Genomic DNA, 5,945 nt, shown 5'->3' with positions numbered 1-5,945 from the left:
TGATGGGCTTCTCGGACCAGTGCATGAACTCGGGGGTGCTAGAGGCGACTACGTTGACCTCTTGGTGCTGACGGCGCCGACTACGCTTGTCTTCAACTTGGCTTGTGAAGACGACGTAGGCGGCGTGCTCTTCAGGGAACTCATCTTGAATGGCTCCGACTGCTGGTCGAGCCGCCGGCTGCTGGGGGGCTGGGGGCGGCGGGCCGGGGAAAAAAGTAGCTGTCTAGAGCATGCAACATTCCGATCATTTTGTGCAGTTCCACTAAAATAGAGCTGAGCGTCCCTGTTCCAAAGATATTAAGTGTGATTATGATAATAGAGGACTGCTGATGAAACAATAAACACACAAATAGAAGACGGTCACCTTTGCAGTCTATCTTAAGACTAACTAGTTGGCGAAGATTAGGCTCGGAGTTGATTGAGGAGGATAGAGCAAAAGCAATCTCCCTTTGTGCAGTCGCACTGAAATGTAGAGACGTTGTCCGTGTGACATTTTAGTACAACTGCACAAAACACTCTTAAGAAAAAAGTGATTTGTGCAGTTCACCAAAAGGTCGCAATAGCAATGAGGTGAAATGGATAGCCCTGTTTGCAAAAAAGAGGTAGAAAGGAAACAATTACTGGCCAATAACAGTTGATGACACATACGACAACAAAAAAGAAGCATATTCCTTGTCCTAAGGGAAGATAACAACACGGTTGTGTTTGTCTAAAACGGTGTGAGTACGAGATTGCAATATGGAAAGTACACCGGATGAGCTACGTTTTGGGCAAAGAACTATGGAAGATCCACAAGCAAGATTTTCCACATGCAGCAATGTGGGAAGATGGGCAGTGGAGCAAGGCCGAAGGGGATACCTGGGGGTCGTCGGGATGTAACTAGGTGAGCGGCGGCGGGCGGGGTCTGCCCATACTGCGACAGCGAGCAGGTGGCGTAGGCCCTACCGCGCCGGAGCCTGGTCAGAGAGAACGGCGGGTACCGCGGATCGGGATGTGTTGCCTCGGCGCCGTCAAACGGAGAAACAATGCACATGCTCCCTTTCCGTCGGCGGATGGGATGCGGCCGGATCAGTGACCAACGGTGGGAGAGAGAGAGGCCACCGCTGCCTTGTGTGAGATACTCTGAAGAGAGACAACCCCCGGCAGGCAGACTCCATTGTATATAGTGGAGCAGACTACCTTTTTCTCCATAAAAATTGTTTTATATTCTATGTACGTGCCATTGAGCGATATAACTTTATTTAAAAATAACGCGCCAACGCATCAAGTCGAACTTTGTTTCGTGCACGCGTGGTACGCGACCTATGTAGGTAAACAACCGCTACACGCGTTCAAATTAGCACGTGGGCTGCCATTTTCGTACAGAAATGAGCTCCACCATGTACCCACGCGAGTATGGCTGGGCACGAAGCGTGAGTACATGCACCTATTCTCTTCATGTACGTACACCACCTACGTGGGGTTGTGTGAGAGAGATACAAACGTAGAGAGATATAGTGTGTGGGTTCGTGAGTGTTTGGGGGGGGGGTTAATCAAAAAATGTAACATATGCAATGTGTGTGAAATAGAGTCCTGGATATATCATATATATATAGAGGGGGTGATCCACGAGAAGAGAGTGGAGGTATCATCGGCTTGAGGTATCCATAGAATCGAAGAGAGGGATGATGTATGTGTGTGCGCGTGCGCGATCGATAAAGAGCTGGGGGACGTTACTGCCAATGAAAGCATGGATCAATTTTAATTTAACACCTTCTCACAACTTTGTCTTCAGTTGTGATGTAAATATTAGCTCTGATCTACTAATCATTGAGATGCATTAGTAAGGAAGTTAGTTTTTTATTGTTTCCAAAAGAGCATCGATGGCAAGACACACGAAACAAAAGCTGAAAACTCAGAGCATTGTACAATTTCATGTCGCTGGAAAATTATTTTTATAGTACGTCAATTATGTAAACAAAATGCTGGAAGCTTGATAGCATTGCCAGAAGCCTCTTCAGCATCTGGGTCCATGTGCCATGCACAAAATTATACTCCTCCGTTCCTAAATATTTGTCTTTTTACAAATTTCAAATGGGCATATTTAGAGTGTAGATTCACTCATTTTCTTCGTATGTAGTCACTCGTTGAAATCTCTAGAAATACAAATACACCAGAGTATATTTAAAAACCGAGGGAGTAGTGCACAACCGCATGGGAGACTCAGCCCGGTCGTTGCGCCGCATTAATAGTGAGCAATGAGCAGTCAAATCATAAGCCCCACCTTTCCCACAGCAAGTTGCTCGGAAGAAGCAACCATCAATACACTCTTATTTGAATCCGCTCATACTACTCCATCCGTCACTGTTTATAGAGCGCGCTTCAAAAAAATCTGGGACCAAGGCGACTAGCGATCGGCCTAAAAAATAGCATTGGTAGTTATACACGGCATCTATTACTAGAGAAAATAATGCGTACACACATGCATGCAGTGCTTCCACCCCGGGTACACACATGCATGCACTTACTCCACTTCGTAGTACATCGAGAGAAAATTGTGGACTTGATTGCGGTTATCACGCCCTAATTAATTGAGCATTAAACTAAATGTGTCTAAAGTCTCTCTGGTGGTGGAAATGCATTGAGAGAAATGCATCAGAATGAAGTGTGCCCTGTAAACTGTGACAGAGGGAGGAGTAGTATGAAGGTACAAAACCAAGTACGCGTATGGCCAGTCGGTCAAAGCACCTCCTCTTGGCATATCACTGACATGTAGGACTGGAGTGTGAGTAAACCGATCTCAATTGACGGCAAAATGGCCTACCCGCCGTTCCTTGAGAGAGACGAGGAGCGAGAACACATAGACGGGCTCGCACGAAGGCCAAGATATATTCGAGCATGGTTGATCAATATCATCATTGCATGTTCGATGTTTTTTAATACTATACTATTGGGCTGCCGTTTTCCGCCCTTCTCCCGAATAAATGTGTACTTTGTCAGAGATTAAAATAAAATAAGAGTACAGACGCTCCAGCATGCGGTTCTAGTAGTAGTACTACTCATTCCTTGCGCTTGGCTCTTCGCCTCTTCGTGAAGTCGAACAATGATGGTACTCCGCATGTTGGGTACTACAGTGTATGCCTCTAGCAATCTGACACTGAATGAACTGATGCATGTCCACCGCCTCGGCGAGGGTAGGTTGCATTAGTCAAAAGGCGCATGCGAGATTCACCTTGTCCTGCAAGCTTCTCCTCGTTCTGCGAGTTGACGGGACACACAAAAAAAGTAGTGCTAGCCCATACTCCCTCCTTTCCGGTTAATATGGCTTAATCTATTTTGCGGGTAAATGAGAGAGCTTTATTCATATAGAAGCATTCTTAGGACGATCAACCAAGAGACTGGTCACTAGGAAGCGAGGTACCCCACAAAAAAAGAAGAAGGAAGCGAGGTGTTTCATCAAGCCTGCTCTCGGCCACATTCATAGTGCAGCAAGCACGGTTCACACAAAGATGCGCCGCAAGGTTTGCTTACCTGTTTACATGCTGAATAACAAACAGAGGAAATATTACCGAGCGCTCCTATTTGTAACGGGATATGAGCCAGAATTAAGCGTGAATTGTGGCGAGTGTTCTATGCAATCAACTTCCATTATCACATGCGAGAACCCTCGAAGAGAACCAAATGTGTTGAGGATTGCTTTATCACATTATTAAAATATAATAAGAGTGCAGACGCTCCTCCATCCGGTTCCTAGCAGTATAGTACATACCTCTATAGTAGTAGTACTAGTACTAGTAAACTTTGCGCTTGGCTCTTCGCCTCTTCGGGAAGTCGAACAATAATAGTACTAGTATAGTGTATGCTTCTGGCAATCTGACATTGAATTAACTGCTGCACGTCCACCACCTGAGCGAGGGAGAGCTTGCATTAGTCAAAAGTTTCTCCTTGTCCTACGAGCCACCACGCGCAAGCTTTTCCTGTGCTGCAAGCTTCTCCTCGTTCGGCATGTTGACGGGACACAGCAAAGTAATGCTAGTCCATACTGCCTCCTTTCCGGTTAATATGACTTAATTTCAAACGAGATAAATACACTATCTGTCACTGTATATTTGTAAAAATACGGTCAGTGGACTTCATAATACGCTCATTGCGCTCAATATATATACTTTCCTATGTTTATATGGTCACTAGCTCACCCTGGTTGAGTATGTGTGTGCATGCACGTGTAGGTTGAGCACTTGAGCGTGACCGTGTGTGTTCCGTCGTGTGCTCGGACATGCATGCATTAGGGCGTCGCCAACGTTTTTGTGTCCATGTGTACGTGTGACTGTTGCATGCATGCACGAGGTTGTAGTCCCTCACATTCACATGTTCATAAGTCAATGCTTTGTCAAAATGTTGCATGCAAGGTTTAATCATTCGTTGTTCACGCATGCATTCCCGATATTAATACGTTGGTAAAGACAATTTCTTGAGGAAAACGAGCCCATGAATTGAGTACAAAGGGGACCAATAAGACAGGACGGAGGGAGTACCAGTAGTGAACCAGAAGGAGGGAGTAGGTACTAGTAGTACAGTACTACGTAACAACGTGTAGTAAAATTCCTCTATGCACATCATGTCTACGTGTCATGCAAGAAAATAGAGATAAGTACAAGTGAGACTCAGGAACAGTCATACACGTAGGGGGAGTACGTGTAGGGGCCAATAAGGAGCAGTCAAATCACACAGTAAGTTAGTCGAAAGAAGCAACCATCATTTCACTCTTCAATGACATGTACGCAATATAAAACAGTTGGTATGGAGAGAAAAAGAAAACCACTATATATAAACTAGCAGGAGCCTAAGCTACAAGCCTGCTTGCTTGGGTTGCTCTCTTCACAAGCATAGAACGACGGTGGCCACACCGCTGGTCACATATCCGGCCTGCTCCCGCCACTGGGGGAAGGGAACAATGTTCTGCGTAGACACGGTCAACATCGGCGAGGGAGAAAACCACAGTCGGTGCGTCCCAACCGCCCTTCTAGCTACAGCCCGACGTCCCAGGTAGTAGTACATCTTCCTTTTGGAGCCGACTTGCTCCACTGCCGCAGCTCCCCATGTAGCTCCATCTCCATGTCGATCTTTCTCTACTTCTACCGGCTTCTATTTGTGATGAGTTTATGTCTCATGAACTAGTGCCAGTACTATTATTCTAATCACACTTCTTCAATATCTTTGCCATCAGGGATGCTTAGCTCGATTTTAGTGGAACTGCACAAAAGCGTCGTATGATCCGAGGGTGCCAGCCGTCTTTCCTTCGACAGGTTCTACCTAGCCAGGAAATTAAATCATGTTTAGGGTTTAGGGTTTAAGTCGTTGTGACCCCATCAGTAGTTTTTCTTTTGTACATGCTCTCGCAACTTTCGTCTTTAGTTGTGAAGTAAAAATTGGTTATGATCTGTGAATCATTGAGATGCATCAGCATGCATGTTAGTTTTCCTTTGTATTTGATGGAATGTTGTAACGGGGCAACCTTGTAGTAGGAATGAAAATGGAGTGGAAAGTTTCCGTTTTTCCATAGAAAAATGGAAACAGAGAGAAAATGGAGTGCCATCGAGCAAGAACAATGTTTAAATCACGTCTGTCGCGTTCGTGTCTCACCCTCCTCCATGGCTCAGCCCCACACGGTCGCTCGGCATGCCACTCACCGCAAACCGAGTATATGATAACTTTCCCGCCTGCTTGTCGATGGATCGTGCCATGGAGTACTAGCACTACTGGAAGAGATTAACGAGTTGGGGGAGGACAGCTAGTTGTAGCACGGACTCCCAATAACTTTTTACATGCATGTTGTGGCCGGCTATTGCGACCTTTGAACGCGGAGCAGTCGCGTGCACCGGGAAGCGGCGCAGGCGATGCTCTCTCGGCAGGCGCGCCGCTTCAATGCCGGCGCCAGTGAGAGGTCGCGTCCGCTCTGGCCGGGC

This window comes from Aegilops tauschii, chromosome 3, assembly GCF_002575655.3.
Source record: "Aegilops tauschii subsp. strangulata cultivar AL8/78 chromosome 3, Aet v6.0, whole genome shotgun sequence".
Classification (NCBI taxonomy): domain Eukaryota; kingdom Viridiplantae; phylum Streptophyta; class Magnoliopsida; order Poales; family Poaceae; genus Aegilops; species Aegilops tauschii.
The sequence above is the reverse complement of the archived record's forward strand: the minus strand, read 5'-3'. Positions refer to the sequence as shown.